Source organism: Rhinopithecus roxellana, chromosome 12 (genome assembly GCF_007565055.1).
Source record: "Rhinopithecus roxellana isolate Shanxi Qingling chromosome 12, ASM756505v1, whole genome shotgun sequence".
Classification (NCBI taxonomy): domain Eukaryota; kingdom Metazoa; phylum Chordata; class Mammalia; order Primates; family Cercopithecidae; genus Rhinopithecus; species Rhinopithecus roxellana.
Genome location: NC_044560.1, coordinates 121,509,432 through 121,526,451, shown reverse-complemented (window position 1 = coordinate 121,526,451; position 17,020 = coordinate 121,509,432). Strand labels below are relative to the sequence as shown.

The 17,020-nt window shown below is 48.2% G+C and overlaps 1 long non-coding RNA gene across 1 annotated transcript; it reads right to left on the bottom strand.

Annotated features, from left to right (window-relative positions):
• Positions 1–7,364: 7,364 nt before the first annotated feature.
• LOC115892394 lies at positions 7,365–16,877 on the bottom strand. The gene is made up of 3 exons (XR_004052285.1): positions 16,289–16,877; positions 8,161–8,432; positions 7,365–8,028 (listed from the first exon to the last, which is right to left on the bottom strand). It is a non-coding gene; the product is annotated as an uncharacterized LOC115892394 (long non-coding RNA).
• Between the last annotated feature and the right edge of the window lie 143 nt (positions 16,878–17,020).

Genomic DNA, 17,020 nt, shown 5'->3' with positions numbered 1-17,020 from the left:
ACCTTATATAAGTGAATTCATTTGCCAACACTTTTCAACTGTTATAGTGGGTGTGTGGCAGGACCTCACTGTGATCTTAATTTTCATTTCTCTGATGATTGCTGATATTGGGGATCTTTTCATGTACTTGTTGACCATTGGTGCTATCTGAGCTTCCTGAATCTGTGCTGTTTGTCATGAATTTTAGAAAATTCTTGCCATCATTTTTTGGTTACTCTTTTTTCCTGTGTGCATTTTAGCTTCAGAAGTTTCCATTGGCCATGCACAGTGGTTCTCACCTGTAATCCCAGCACTTCAGGAGGACAGGGTAGGAAGATCACTTGAAGCCATGAGTTTGAGACCAGCCTGGGCAGCAAAAGTGAGACCCTATCTGTACAAAAAATAATTTTTTTTTTTTAGATTATCCAAGCATGGGGCCGGACGTGGTGGCTCACGCCTGTAATCCCAGCACTTTGGGAGGCGGAGGTGGTCAGATCACCTGAGGTCACAATTCAAGACCAGCCTGGCCAACATGGTTAAACCCCGTCTCTACTTTTTTTTTTTTTTTTGAGACGGAGTCTCGCTCTGTCGCCCAGGCTGGAGTGCACTGGCCGGATTTCAGCTCACTGCAAGCTCCGCCTCCCGGGTTCATGCCATTCTCCTGCCTCAGCCTCCGGAGTAGCTGGGACTACAGGCGCCCGCCACCTCGCCCGGCTAGTTTTTTGTATTTTTTTAGTAGAGACGGGGTTTCACCGTATTAGCCAGGATGGTCTCGATCTCCTGACCTCGTGATCCGCCCGTCTCGGCCTCCCAACGTGCTGGGATTACAGGCTTGAGCCACTACGCCCGGCCCCGTCTCTACTAAAAATACAAAAATTAGCCAGGCGTGGTGGTGGGCGCCTGTAATCCCAGCTATTCAGAAGGCTGAAGCAGGAGAATCGCCTAAACCCGGGAGGCAGAGGTTACAGTGAGCCAAGATCGTGCCATTGCACTCCAGCCTGGGCAACAAAAACGAAACCCCGTCTCAAACAAACAAATTATCCAAGCATGGCGGCACATGCCTGTAGTCCCAGCTACTTGAGAGGCTGAAGTGGGAGGCTCCCTTGAGCTCAGGAGGTTGAGGCTTCAGGGAGCTAGAATCATGCCAATGCACTTCAACCTGGGTAACAGAGTAAGACTCTGTCTCCAGGAAGATGGAGAAGGAGAAGGAGAAGGAGGAGAAGAAGGGGAGGGGAGGAGGAGGGAAGAAGAAGAACTCTGACAGCTCAACAACTAAAGGACAAATAATCCAATTAAAAATGAGGCAAATTACTTGAATAGATATTTCACCAAGCAAAATATACAAATGGCCAACAAGCACATGAAGAGATGCTGAATATCATTAGTCATTAGAGTAATGCAAATCAAAACCACAGTGAGATACCACCTCACACCTACTAGGATGGCATAAAAAATAATAATAATTGGCCAGGCGCGGTGGCTCAAGCCTGGAATCCCAGCACTTTGGGAGGCCGAGACGGGCGGATCACGAGGTCAGGAGATCGAGACCATCCTGGCTAACCCGGTGAAACCCCGTCTCTACTAAAAAATACAAAAAACTAGCCAGGCGAGGTGGCGGGCGCCTGTAGTCCCAGCTACTCAGGAGGCTGAGGCAGGAGAATGGCATAAACTTGGGAGGCGGAGCTTGCAGTGAGCTGAGATCCGGCCACTGCACTCCAGCCTGGGTGACAGAGCGAGACTCCGTCTCAAAAAAAAAAAAAAAAGAACAAAATTATCAACATATATCCCAGCAAGTTATTTTGTGGATAGCAACAAACTGATCTAAAGTTCATATATATATTTTTTTTTTTTTTTTTTTTTTTTTTTTTTTTTTTGAGACGGAGTCTCGCTCTGTCGCCCAGTCTGGAGTGCAGTGGCCGGATCTCAGCTCACTACAAGCTCCGCCTCCCGGGTTTTTACGCCATTCTCCTGCCTCAGCCTCCCGAGTAGCTGGGACTACAGGCGCCCGCCACCTCGCCCGGCTAGTTTTTTGTATTTTTTAGTAGAGACGGGGTTTCACAGTGTTAGCCAGGATGGTCTCGATCTCCTGACCTCGTGATCCGCCCGTCTCGGCCTCCCAAAGTGCTGGGATTACAGGCTTGAGCCACCGCGCCCGGCCTAAAGTTCATATATATTAATAGATGCATTGGAAAAAAATAATAAAGTTCATATAGAGAAGCAAAAAACCCAAATAGGCAACACAATATTAAGAAAAATGTTGGAGGACTGATACTATCTGATTTCAAGACATAATAGAAAGCTACAGCAATCAAGATAGTGTGGTATAGGGAGGCCGAGGTGGGCAGATCACGAGGTCAGGAGTTCAAGACCAGCCTGGCCAACATGGTGAAACCCCGTCTCTACTAAAAATACAAAAATTATCCAGGTGTAGTGGCGGGTGCTTGTAATCCTAGCTACTCCGGAGGCTGAGGCAGGAGAATCGCTTGAACCCGGAGGCAGAGGTTGCAGTGAGCCGAGATCTTGCCACTGCACTCCAGCCTGGGCAACAGGGCGAGACTCCGTCTCAAAAAGAAAAAAAAAAAAGTTAGTGTAGTACCGGCAAAAGACAAGACAAATGGATCAATAGAGAGCCCAGAAACAGACAAAAATACGTATAGCCAACTGATCTTTGTAAAAGGAACAAAGGCAATACAGTGGAACAAATATATTTTTTCAACAAATGGTCCTGGAAAAACTAAACATACACATACAAAAAATAAATAAATCTAGACATAGACTTACATCCTTTCCGAAACTTAGCTCTGCCCTGGTCTCTCAGCAGGTCAGAAAATACACCAAAGTTCCTGGAAGCTTTCCCATGCTTGACACTCCCAGAATATCCCTCCACTGGAGACAGATATGTGATTTCACATCTGGCTGAGGGAAATTTCAGAAATGCTCATAGTGTCTCTCACATGCAATTCATTTTTTTTCTTTTTTCCAAGGTTCATTTTAAGTTCAGGGGTTGCCTGTGCAGGTTTGTTACATGGGTAAATTGCATGTTGCTGGAGTTTGGTTTACTAATGATGTCACCCAGATCGTGAGCATAGTAACCTCTTCCTCAAGGTTTTTGTTTCTGATCCTCATCCTCCACCCTCCACTTCAAGTAGGCCTGGGTGTCTATTGTTCTGTTGTGTCCATGTGTACTCAATGCTTACCTTCCACTTAATGAGTGAATATGTGCAATATCTGGTTTTACGTTCTTGTATTTTTTTTATTTTTAATTTTTTTTTGAGACAGAGTCTCACTCTGTTGCCCAGGTTAGAGTGCAGTGGCAGGATCTCGGCTCACTGCAACCTCTGCCTCCCGGTTTCAAGCGATTCTCCTGCCTCACCCTCCCGAGTAGCTGGGACTACAGGCACCCACCACCATGCCTGGCTAACTTTTGTATTTTTAGTAGAGATGGGGTTTCACAATATTGGCCAGGCTGGTCTCAAACTCCTGACCTTGTGATCTACCTGCCTTGGCCTCCCAAAGTGTTGGAATTACAGGTAATTTGCTTAAGTTAATGGCCTCCAGCTGCACCATGTTGCTGCAAAGGACATAATTGCATTCTTGTTTAATCCATGTGTAGTATTCCATGGTGTATGTGTACATTTTAAAAAATCCAATCCATTGCTGATGGGCATGGAATCTAGACTGATTCTATGTCTTTTTTTTTTTTTTTTTTTTTTTTTTTAGATCTCAGCTCACTGCAAGCTCTGCCTCCCGGGTTTACGCCATTCTCCTGCCTCAGCCTCCTGAGTAGCTGGGACTACAGGCGCCAGCCACCTTGCCCGGCTAGCTTTTTTTTTTTTTTTTTCTTTTTTTTGAGACGGAGTCTTGCTCTGTCGCCCAGGCTGGAGTGCAGTGGCCAGATCTCAGCTCACTGCAAGCTCCGCCTCCCGGGTTTACGCCATTCTCCTGCCTCAGCCTCCTGAGTAGCTGGGACTACAGGCGCCAGCCACCTTGCCCGGCTAGCTTTTTTTTTTTTTTCTTTTTTTGAGACGGAGTCTTGCTCTGTCGCCCAGGCTGGAGTGCAGTGACCGGATCTCAGCTCACTGCAAGCTCCGCCTCCCGGGTTCACGCTATTCTCCTGCCTCAGCCTCCGGAGTACCTGGGACTACAGGCGCCCGCCACCTCGCCCGGCTAGTTTTTTTGTATTTTTTAGTAGAGACGGGGTTTCACCTTGTTAGCCAGGATGGTCTCGATCTCCTGACCTCGTGATCCGCCCGTCTCGGCCTCCCAAAGTGCTGGGATTACAGGCTTGAGCCACCGCGCCCGGCCCCGGCTAGCTTTTTGTATTTTTTAGTAGAGACGGGGTTTCATCGTGTTAGCCAGGATGGTCTCGAACTCCTGACCTCGTGATCCGCCCGGCTCGGCCTCCCAAAGTGCTGGGATTACAGGCTTGAGCCACCGCGCCCGGCCGACTGATTCTATGTCTTTGCCATTGTGAATAGTGCTGCAATGAACGTACAAATGCATGTCTTTTTGGTAGAACAATTTATATTCCTTTGGGTATATGCCTGTAATGGGATTGCTGGGTCGAATGGTAGTTAAGTTTTTGTTTGCTTGTTTTGTTGTTGTTTTTGAGACAGAGTCTTGCTCTGTCGCCCAGGCTGGAGTGCAGTGGTGCGATCTTGGATCACTGCAAGCTCCGCCTCTTGGGTTCACGCCATCCTCCTGCCTCATCCTCCTGAGTAGCTGGGACTACAGGTGCCCGCCACCACACCTGCCTAATTTTTTTGTATTTTCAGTAGAGACGGGGTTTCACTGTGTTAGCCAGGATGGTCTCCATCTCCCGACCTCGTGATCCGCCCGCCTCAGCCTCCCAAAGTGCTGGGATTACAGGCTTGAGCCACGGTGCCAGGCCCAAGTTCTTTGAGAAATCATCAAATGGCTTTCCACAGTGGCTGAACTAATTTACATTCCCACGAGCAGTGTGCAAGTGTTCCCTTTTCTCCACAGCCTTGCCAGCATCTATTATTTGTTGACTTTTTAATAATTGCCATTCTGACTGGTATGAGGTGGTATCTCATTGTGGTTTTGATTTGCATTTCTCTAATGATTAATGAACTTGAGCATTTTTTCATGTTTGTTTCATAAATGTACGTCTTCTTTTGAGAAGTGTCTGTTCATGTCTTTTGCTCATATGTTAATGTTTTTGTTATTGCTTGTTAAATTCCTTATAGATTCTGGATATTAGAACTTTGTCAGGTGCATAGTTTGCAAATATTTTCTCTCATTCTGTAGGTTGTCTGTTTACTCTGTTAATAGTTTATTTTGCTGTGCAGAAGCTCCTTCGTTTTTTTTTGTTTGTTTGTTTGTTTTTTTGCAATTGCTTTTGGAGACTTTGTCATGAAATCTTTGTCAACGCCCCCATCCAGGATGGTATTTCCTAGGTTTTCTGTAGTTTTAGGTCTTATATTTGTCATTAATCCATCTTGAGTTGATTTTTTGTACATGGAATAAGGAAGTTCAGTTTCAATCTTCTGCATATGGCTAGCCAGTTATCCCAGTACCATTTATTGAATAGGGAGTCCTTTCCCCCTTGGTTTGTTCCCCATTTGGTTCAGCTTTGTAGAAGACAAAATAGATGTAGGATGTGCAGCTTTATTGCTGGGTTCTCGAACATGTTGCATTGGTGTATGCGTCTGTTTTTATGCCAGGACTATGCTGTTTTAGTTACTGTAGCCTTCTAGTGTAAGTTTGAAGTCGGGTAGTGTGAGGCCTCTGGCTTTGTTCTTTTTTCTTAGGGTTGCTTTGGCTATTCAGGCTCTTTTTGGTTCCATGTGAATTTTAGAATAATTTTTTCTAATTTTGTGAAAAATGACATTGGTAGTTTGATAGGAATAGCATTGAATCTGTAAATTGCTGTGGACAGTATGACCATTTTAACAATATCAATTCTTCCTATCCATGAGCATGGAACGTTTTTCCATTTGTTTGTGTCATCTCTGATTTCTTTCAGCAGTGTTCTGTAGTTCTCATTGGACAAATCTTTCGCCCCCTGGTTAGCTGTATTCTTAAGTATTTTATTCTTTTTGTAGTTATTGTGAATGAGATTGAATTGTTGATTTGACTCTCAGCTAGGATATTATTGGTGTATAGAAATGCTACTGATTTTTGGCCAGGCGCGGTGGCTCAAGCCTGTAATCCCAGCACTTTGGGAGGCCGAGGCGGGCGGATCACAAGGTCAGGAGATGGAGACCATCCTCGGCGAACATGGTGAAACCCCGTCTCTACTAAAAATACAAAACACTAGCCGGGCGAGGTGGCGGGCGCCTGTAGTCTCAGCTACTCGGGAGGTTGAGGCAGGAGAATGGCGTAAACCCAGGAGGCGGAGCTTGCAGTGAGCCGAGATCGCGCCACTGCACTCCAGCCTGGGTGACAGAGCAAGACTCTGTCTCAAAAAAATAAAAAATAATAATAATAATAATAATAATAGTATTGATGTTACTAACATCATGCCTATTCCTTTTATTTGGTCAATGTACATTGGTTTTTCTAGGTCATAAGGTATGGAACAAGTATGTCCATCCTAACATAGCATGTGAACTAAGGCCTGGAGACTAACAGCCTGGGCCTCTAGATAGGCATCTTCTGTGGATTGAGTGGGCTGAGCTGCTAAAACAAGGGGTTAAAGGGAAGGACTGGAGCTTGGAGGGCCTTCCCCGACCCCCTTTCGGGTTTGGACTTCAGTGAAGAGAACTGGAAACCAAAAGGTAACACTCTGCACTCTCAGGGGCAGGATGGGTGGCAAATGAAGGTCCAGGTCTTGGGTAGAACCGAAGCGATTTGCAGAGCCAGCTCCACCTCCAGGGGGCGCTGCAATGGACATGGCAGCCACTGTGGCTGGCTTCCTCAGATGCCTCACAGAAGCCTCAGATTCAGTCCCCTGCTGTGCAATCATCTGACTTTTAGGTAATGGTGTCTTAGACTCTTGACTATTTCACAAAAATTAGCTGGGTGTAGGCCAGGTGCGGCGGCTCACGCCTGTAATCCCAGTACTTTGGGAGGCCGAGGTGGGCGGATCATGAGGTGAGGAGTTTGAGACCAGCCTGGCCAACATAGTGAAACCCCATCTCTACTAAAAATACAAAAATTAGCCAGGTGTGGTTGCATGAGCCTATAGTCCCAGCTAGCTACGTGGGAGGCTGAGGCAGGAGAATCACTTCAACCTGGGAGGCAGAGGTTGGAGTGAGCCAAGACCACACCATTGCACTCCAGCCTGGGTGACAGAGTGAGACCGCATCTCAAAAAAAAAAAAAAAAAAAAAAAAAAAAAAAAAAAAAAAAATTAGCCAGGTGTGGCAGGACATGCCTATAATCCTAGGTACTAGCGAGGCTGTGGCAGAAGAATTGCTGGAACCCAGGGGGCAGAGTCTGCAGTGAGCTGAGATAGCTCCACTGCACTCCATCGTGGGCAACAGAGTGAGACTCTGTCTCAAAAAAAAAGGAATCCTGAGTATTTCACAAGCCCTTTGGGGAGCCTCAAAAGCAACTGTTACCTTGGAGCTGGATTTCCCAGACAGCCTTGGATCAGGAGAAAGCCTGGGAGGTGGAGATGGGTCAGGTCCTAAGAGAATGGGTAATTACTGGGCTTGGTAGTGGTGGGGATAAAGACAGAGACTGGGGCATTCACAATACCTGTGTCAAAGGTTTTCCAGAGACAACTTGGCAGATGACTGCAGTCAGGCCTGAGTCTAGGCATCAAGGCAGGGAGTGGGGAAAACAATATCTCCTTTTAGGGAACCACAGAGGCTTGTGGGTAGAGGAACAGTATTGGGAGAGTCAGGGGTTGTCGATGTGGCCCCTGGCACTGAAGTCTGCAGGCAAAGGTGCTCAGTGGATTCCATATCCAGGAATCTTGGTGTCCCCCTAAGGCCAGCATGGAGGCTACAGTAAGCGTTCACAGCATCTCTGGACTTCTGGACAGGTCAAAGGATAAAGTCAGCAGGCTGTGGCATGGGCTCTTCTGGCATCACCATGGAAACATCCCCACTGCATTGACCCCCAGCATGGCTGTTACCTAATGGCCCAAGTGGAGAGATTAGAGCACAGAATGGGAGCAAGGTGTTCAAGATCTAACCATGGCTGCCCAAGCAATGTACAATTAAGCTCTGATGGCCCATGCCACTCTCCCACCCTTCATGCAGCTTACCTGGACATTTACTCGGGCTCCACTGACCTCTGTCTCCAGTAGTGTTGACAGAAACTTCAGAAGGTATGTTTTTCAGGGCACATACTTTTTGGGGTGGATGTCATTTCTTCTTCTAGATGGGTAGGTTTTAAGCAATCTGAGTGGTCCAGAGGACTTCTGGAATTATCAGGGAGGTGTCAACTTGGCTTACTGTGTTTTTGCCAACAAGGACACTGGACAGGGTATATATGTCCTTCCATGGGTGATGTCATCTCCTTCCTCTCTTCATGGTGCTAGGTAGGGCAGACAGGCACAAGGGCATGAGAGACAGCAGCAGTTGCCACTCACTCAGTGACACAGTATGGGGCAACTTGGGCCTCTCCATCCTTCTCAGGCCAGCCCTTTTGAGGGTGGGGTGCGTTTAGGGGGTTTAACCCTTATCTGGAAGTCATAGCGTAGCCCGGGGATCATTCATGGACTATACATTGGTTTTGCTGAATAGAACTTTTTCCTAACTCCTTAAGTGTTTTGTAAATAGGTAGGAACTTTTACAAACAAGGTGATTTCCACATACAGTTACATATCTCCCATTCCTTTTGGAAGTCTGGAGAAGCCAACAGTCTTGTGTTACCTTGCCCATCCTCTTCTTCCCATTCCTTGTTGGGGTTAGCCCTGCCTCAGTGAGAGTGTAACCAGAAAGGAATGAAGACCACAGCTGCTAGAGTCCACCAGGAAGCCTCGCTGAGTCTCGCCTTTCTAACAGTCCTAGAGTTCCTGACCACATAGTGATGCCCAAAAGGTGCCTGGTCCAAGGGAGCATGACAGGAAGGTATAAAAATTATTCTGGCGGCCGGGCACAGTGGCTCACACTTGTAATCCCAGCACTTTGGGAGGCCGAGGCGAGCGGATCATCTGAGACCGGGAGTACGAAACCATCCTGACCAACATGGAGAAACCCTGTCTCTACTAAAAATACAATATATATATATATATTGGTTCTGTAAAAGGCCAGGAGCAGTGGCTCATGCCTGTAATCCCAGCACTTTGGGAGGCAAGGCAGGTAGATCACGAGGTCAAGAGCTTGCGACCAGCCTGACCAACATGGTGAAACCTCATCTCTACTAAAAATACAAAAATTAGTTAGGCGTAGTAGTGTGCACCTATAATCCCAGCTACTCAGGAGGCTGGGGCAGGACAATCGGTTGAACCTGGGAGGTGGAAGTTGCAGTGAGCTGAGATCGCACCACTGCACTCCAGCCTGGGTGACAGGGCGAGACTCTGTCTCAAAAAAAAAAAAAAAAAAAAAAACCTTTTGGCATTTGTATGGCTTTGATAGATGTGCAAGTCTGCAGGTCCTGAGAACCTTACCCTGCATGGACTCAACCATCAGATCAAAGTCGTGGCTGTCCCTATGGACTGGATACAGTTCCTTCAGGTCACTGGTCTCCCTCACTCCCTAATTCCTCACACCTGTATTTCCTTACCATTTAGTATACCGACTTGGCCACTGTATGAATACAAGGAAGTGACACTGCCTAACACAGTCTGGCATCCAGATGGCAAATGTTCATAACAGCATTATTTATAATAGCCAAAAACTGAAAACAATCCAAAAGTCCATCAACTGGTGAATAAATAAAATGTGGCATATCCATGCAATGAAATGCTATTCAGCAACACAATAAATAAAATAGTGATTTATAACATGTATGAACCTCAAAAACATTCCAGTAAGTGATAAAAGCTGGACACAAAAGGCCACATATTACATTATTCCATCTACATGAGATATCCAGAAAAGACATGAAAAGGATTAGTGGTTGCCAGCGGCTGGGGGCGGATCTTAGCTGCAAAGGCTGTAAAGGAACTTTTAAGTCTGATAGGAATGGGCTAAGATGATGTTTGTACAACAGTATAAATTTACTTAAAGTCATTAAATTGTACACTTATAATGGGTGAACTTTATATGTATATTATTTGACAGTTCAATTAAACTGTTTTTTAAAAAGGAGGTATAGAGGATGTTTGTCACAGTCCTGGAGTTCCTGACCACATGGTGGTAACTAAAAGTACCCAGCCCACTAGGAAATGACAGGAATTCATAAAACCTTTTGTTATGAGTAGAGCTGTGGGAGATAAACGGGTGGACAAGCCTCAAGACATTGCACATCCTCATTCTGCAAGGGTTCAGTCACCAAGCAGTTTGCTAGGCTCCCCATGCTCTATTTCCTCACATCCAGTGTTTCCTTATCCACCTATGATACTTGACCTAGTGCTTGTATGAATACCAGAAGGTAATATACTACCAAGGTGTGGCCTCCAGAGGGCTTGCTTTCGACATTGCTGGGGGAGACATTCCTTGGAAGAGAGGCCACTTTCTTGCTTCTTCCAGACCAACCACTCCCCTCTCCAGGCAAACTCCAGGTCGGAAGCTTCAGAACACAGCCTTTCATTCTTCCCCAGGGGCAGCCACAACGAGACAGAGAGATGCTCCCTGCTGCTGTGCCCTGGAGTCAAGTGCACAGGGGCTCCTGGTGGCCAGTCTGAGAACACCTCCATGCTCAATTCACTCCATCCTCTAAACAGGACTCCGATATCAAAGGTGAACCAATGAGTGATGAATGCATTATCACACAGTCCAGTGTACTCTCTGAGGTAAGGTCACCAGGGCTAGGTGATGACAAGAATGCATAAAACCTCTGTTATAAGTACTTAATGAAGCTCAATGAAGACATCATGGATGTCAAATGCACACTTTACAACGTCTGTGGAAAATGGGAAACTTACCCACAAGTCCCTCAGAAACTGTCCAATTAGGGCTGGGCGCAGTGGCTCACGCCAGTAATCCCAGCACTTTGGGAGGCCGAGGTGGGTGGATCACTTGAGGTCAGGAGTTTGAGAACAGCCTGGCCAATATATGGTGAAACTCCATCTCTAGTAAAAATACAAAAATTAGGCAGGTATGGTGGCACCACCCTGTAATTCAAGCTACTTGGGAGGCTGAGGCAGGAGAATTGCTTGAACCTGGGAGACAGAGGTTGCAGTGAGCCGAGATCACACCACTGCACTCCAGCCTGAGCAAGAGTGAGACTCTGCCTCAAAAAAAATAGAAAGAGAGAAGAGAAAAGAGAAGAGAAGAGAAGAGAAAGGAGAGGAGAGGAAAGGAGAAAAGAAGAGAAGAGAAGAGAAGGGAAGGGAAGGGAAGAGAAGAGAAGAGAAGAGAAGAGAAGAGAAGAGAAGAGAAGAGAAGAGAAGAGAAGAGAAAAGAAAAGAAAAGAAAAGAAAAGAAAAGAAAAGAAAAAAGAAAAAAAGAAAAACAGAGAGGCCGGGCACGGTGGCTCACACCTGTAATCCCAGCACTTTGGGAGGCCGAGGCGAGTGGATCACGAGGTCAGGAGATCGAGACCATCTTGGCCAACATGGTGAAACCCTGTCTCTACTAAACTATAAAACATTAGCTGGGCGAGGTGGCACATACCTGTAAGCCCAGGTACTTGGGAGGCTGAGGCAGGGGAACACTTAAACCTGGGAGGCAGAGGTTGCAGTGAGCTGAGATCGCACCACTGCACTTCAGCTTGGCGACAGAGAAAGACTCTGTCTCAAAAAAAAAAAAAGAGAGAAAGAAATTATCCAATTAGGCTCCTTACTTGGAATGGGGTCATGTCCATATCAAAGCCCATCACGAGTGAGCATGATACCACCCCAATGCATGCAAGGCCCCTACCATCCCTCCAAGGTAGTATAAGCAGGAAACAGGGAGTGACTTACATTGAGCAACTGGGAAGTCACCATCAAACCCAGATGGGCTTCCAACACAGGACCCCGTGGTGTCATAGCTTTGCCAAGGTCCCTCAGTGAGCTGCAGAACATGGGTTCTGTCGGCTTCTCCACATGCAGGGCCATCATGGAGTGTCTCCTCAGGGAGGAATCCTCTACACAAGGTTTAGCTGTGGCTGAAGGCTACTCATGTAGGGTCTGTTTTTTTTTTTTGTTTGTTGTTGTTGTTGTTTTGAGATGGAGTCTCACTCTGTTGCCCAGGCTGGAGTGCAGTGGCGTGATCTTGGCTCACTGCAATGTCCACCTCCCGAGGTCAAGTGATTCTCCTGCCTCAGCCTCCTGAGTAGCTGGCATTACAGGCGCCTGCCACCACGCCCCGCTAATTTTTCTGTTTTTAGTAGAGACGGGGTTTCACTATGCTGGCCAGGCCAGTCTCGAACTCCTGACCTCAAGTGATCTGCCTGCCTCGGCCTCCCAAAGTGCTGGGATTACAGGCATGAGCCACCGTGCCCCGTTGTGTCTTTTTTTTTTTTTTTGGTGGGGGAGACAGGGTCTTGCTCTGTCACCCAGGCTGGGGTGCAGTGGCTCCAACTCAGCTCACTACAACCTCGGCCTCCTGATGTCAAGCGATTCTCCTGCCTCAGTCTCTGGCATAGCTGGGATTACAGATGCGTGCCACCACGCCCAGCTGATTTTTGTATTTTTTGTAGAGAGGGGGTTTTGCCATGTTGGCCAGGCTGGTCTCGAACTCCTGACCTGAGGTGATCCCCCTGCCTCAGCCTCCCAAAGTGCTGGGATTACAGGCATGGGCCACCGCGCCCGGCCAGTGTGAATTCTTTTATATTAAATAAAGGAGCTGAAGACTTTCCTACATTTACTGTAATAAAAAGGCTTTTCTCCAGGGTGAAGTTTCTGGTGCCGAGCAAGGCAGGAGCTGTGGCTGATGCTCTCCCACACTGGCTGCACTCATAGTGGTTTTTTCCAGTGTGAATCACTTGTGGACATCAAGGCAGAAGCTGCAATTTTTTGCTCTCCTACATGCTACACTCACACTGCTGTAAAGTAGCTGGTGCTAAATAGGATTAAAACTGTGAGAAGAGGCTTTCCAACATTAGCTGCATGCACTGGACCTTTTCTCTGGTGAGAATTCTGCAGGATGAAGTTTCATACTTCACTGAAAGCTTTCATGCAGTTATTGCATTTGTACAACCATTCTCTGGTGTTAATTTGTTTTTGCTAATGAAAGCAGAGCTCTGAATATAACATTTATGAACCTCAAGTCAGGTACCAGGGAAGCCACCAGGACAGCTGGCACTGCCCCACCCTCCCTGAACTTAAGAGTCCTTCATAGGGTATGACCATTTTGGTGCAGAAGAGAGTTTTGCAAAATTTTGCTCACGGCTGGGCCACACTCCTTGCGCTTATGGGGACTTTCTCTGGGGTGAATATTTTGGTGTTCAAAGGAGGTAGAGTTCTGGCTGGAGGATTCCCCATGTTACTACACTTGTAAGGCCCTTCAGAGATGTGCGTGTACTCCTGCTTTCTCAGGATGAAGACAAAAGTGAAGGCCTTCCCATGCTCATAACACACTTGCAATTTTTCCCACTGTGAAGTTTTTTGGTAGGACAAAAGGTTTGCTTCTCCTCAAACACCTTTCCATATGCTATGTATTTATCAGATATCTCTTCAGTGTCAGTTCTCTGTAGGTTCTGCAAATACGGAGCTGCAGGGCCCCCGTGTCTGGTGACAGGCCAGTATCATGCAGTGAGCGAAGCCCAGGTCTTGAACCATTGACACCTATGCCCACACTCCTCAAATGGAACAAGCCAGTCTCATGGAAGAACAGGTTTTCAAAAACTATGTATTTATGTTCTATTTATTTTAGAGATAGGATCTCGCTATGTTGCCCAAGCTGGACTCAAACTCCTGGACTCAAGCGCTCCTCCTGCCTCAGCATCCCAAGTAGGTGGAACTATAGGTATGAGCCACCATGTGCAGATAACAACTATTTAAAGATACATTATCAGTTCAAGACACATTACAGGGAGGCCAATGGTAGGAGATCTGGCCATTGGAGGGGAGGAGGGGAGAAGGGGAAAGAATGAGTCTTGGAAGACAGAGAGGAGGCCATCCAGGGAACAGGAGTCAGGGGAAAGTAGGATAGAATGTCAGAAGAACGTCAGGAAAATTTTTTAAAAAGGCACGGCTGGCCAGGCACGGTGGCTCACGCCTGTAATCCCAGCACTTTGGGAGGCTGAAGTGGGCAGATCACCTGAGGTCAGGAGTTTGAGACCAGCCTGACCAACATGGAGAAACCCCGTCTCTACTAAAAATACAAAATTAGCCAGGTGTGGTGGCACATGCCTGTAATCCCAGCTACTCGGGAGGCTGAGGCAGGGGAATTGCTTGAACCCGGGAGGTGGAGGTTGCAGTGAGCCGAGATCATGCCATTGCACTCCAGCCTAGGCAACAAGAGTGAAACTCTTGTCTCAAAAAAAAAATTTAAAAAGGCACGGCTACACATCCTGTTGCCAGGACAACAGAGGGCACAACTCAGGTACCAGGTGAGCCACCAGGGCACTGCCAACAGCTCTCCCACAGCTGTCTTCCATTCAACAGAACTGGTGCACCATGGGGCCTCTCTGTCCATGGCCTAATTCAAGCCACCCTGTCCACCAGCCAGGTCTCTTCATTAGTTCTAGTTAGGTGATCACATGGCAGGGGTGGCAGCAGTGATCCTATAGAGCTCTGATCAAGTGGTTTGTGAGAAGGCAGCCCACGTCAAGGTGATCCACCCCATGACAAACCACCGTAGGCGAAGATCACCTGTGCAGGTATATAGCTGGGAAGAACTGAACCTCACAAAGTCAATGCTCAGTGACCCCACAATCAAAGACCATATCAGTGCCCACTGGGACTCGCAAGGGACAGCTGGCAGAAAACTTCTACTAGAGTGAGGCGATGTGGCAGAAGGGACAGAAAAGTCACAGATCCTGACAGCGTAACCTAGCCAGGAAACGACCCAGCTGCATGTGATATGCTACGCAGGTTTTGAGACTTATGATTCCAGGCGGGCGTTGAGGGGCGGGACTTCCGGCACCGCCATAGTGGTCCTCATTTTGCGGCTGGTGGGTTCGGCTACAGGAGACCTCGGGAGCCGGACAAGGGCGCGGGAGTGGGTGCAGGGGCCGTCACTGTAGCTTCACAAGGTTGTCAAGGTCCCAGGGCAGAAGGTGTGGGGGTTTATGAAGCAGCCAGGGATAAGTAGCAGAACACTGGCCAGTGCCAGGGCCAGCAGCGCCTCCCACAGGGAACAAGGGAAAGGCGGAGGAAAACCTAGATTTCATGTGTAGGGGAAAGAGGAGACACAGTAGCCTTACCTAGTGAGCACAGGAGTACAAAGCTCTGTAGCATCACGTCACTGTAGAAGCCCCCCTGGACCTCACTAAGGAGCCCCACATTTTTGGAAGATGTATTGACCCTGCCCTCAAAGGTCACTAAGCCCTGCAACACCAAGTCAGTGGGCAGACAGATGTGATCTAAGCACGGGGCATGAGCCCTAGCCACTGGTCCTTCGTCTCAACACTTCACCTCGAGGGCCCATTTGTAATTCCAACCTAAAACCCTCCTTCCCAAATCCTATCCTCAGGCCCTTCCCTGGTCCAGGCCACCAACATAATGCAGTCTGGACGTCCGGAAGCCACACCAGAATTCTATACATCCAGAGGCCCATTTGACTCCTCCACTCACAGGCCTCCAGACAATTCAGACCTTATACCTACAAAATCCATCACTAATCTTCCAAAAAACATCCTCCTCCTGCCAACTGCCAACCTCTATTCTCCACAGGAGGCATCCTAATTCTTCCTAACTACTTGGGATGGTCCTTTACCCCTACTCATGCTTATTCCACTTATCTAAGGTAGCAAAAAATTCCATTAGCTCTATCTTGAAGATCTATTGGGAATCTGATCACTTCTCCCATCTCTCTTGCTTCCGTTCTGAACAGGCCACTATCAACTGTCTGGAACAATACTGCAATAACCTCCCCACAGTCTCCCTGCTTCCAGCCCCGCTACAACCACCTTCTCCAGTAGTGTGTTCATTCAGCAGCCACTGGAATACTTTCCAAATTCTAAGTCAGGTCATGTCCATCCCTTTTCTGTCCAACACCTTTCATGGCTCCCAGTGCCCTCAGTGTGCCAGGAGAGGCAGGACTCCTCTTACCCTCTCCAGTCGCTGCCTAGGGGGCACGAGAGCCTTCCTGAACGCTCAGGTCAGTCTCACGTCCAAGTCTTCGCATATGCAGATCCCTCCTCCTGTACCCTTCATGTCTCAACAAACTGGATTCTGAAATGGTGACCCCCCCTACCTGTGAACGCTCTACACTGTCCGGTGGCGCTGCAGAGGACCTGGGGCAGGTACTTCTCAATCGGAGACTTAGGGCAATGGTGCTGAGTCCAGCCGAGTGGGTGCCAGGAGACCCTTGGCACACGCCCCAAGCCTGCAGCCGGGCGCACGCTGGGTCAAGACCTCCCAATGCGTGGCTTTTCTTGGCCTCGGCCTCGCGCTCCGTAAAGCCGACACAACGCCAAGGGCGACGACTCCCGGGAGCCGCGGACACCTCCGCGCGGTGCGACCTGAGGTCCCACTGGGCCGGCTTCATCTACGGCCGGGGGGAACACTGGGGCTTGGGGGGCGATATTCGCCGCGGTCGGGGCGCTTATATGTCACGGAGGCGGAACTTCCCCGACTCTCGTGCCTTCCTCCTGTTTCCATGGGCCCAGGGAGCCTCCAAGATTCCGTCCCTCGCCTGACAACGCGGTCCCTTCAGATGCAGACAAAATCGTGAAATGCCGAAGTGATGGTCCGAGGACGACGACAGAAGTCCCGCTTGCAGACTGATTGGCCCGCGTCTTCCACCCCGCCCGGAAGTGCCCTTCTCCTGGGCTGCCAATGGCCAGCCCTGAGGCACGGCGAGGTTCCTTCTGGATAATGTAGTTTGCGTTGCGTGAGCGGCGACGCGACAAACGCCTTTCCTCAATCACCTTGGCAACGGCCTAGCGGCAGCGTGACGGGCATAGAAAAATAGCGTCATAGTCGG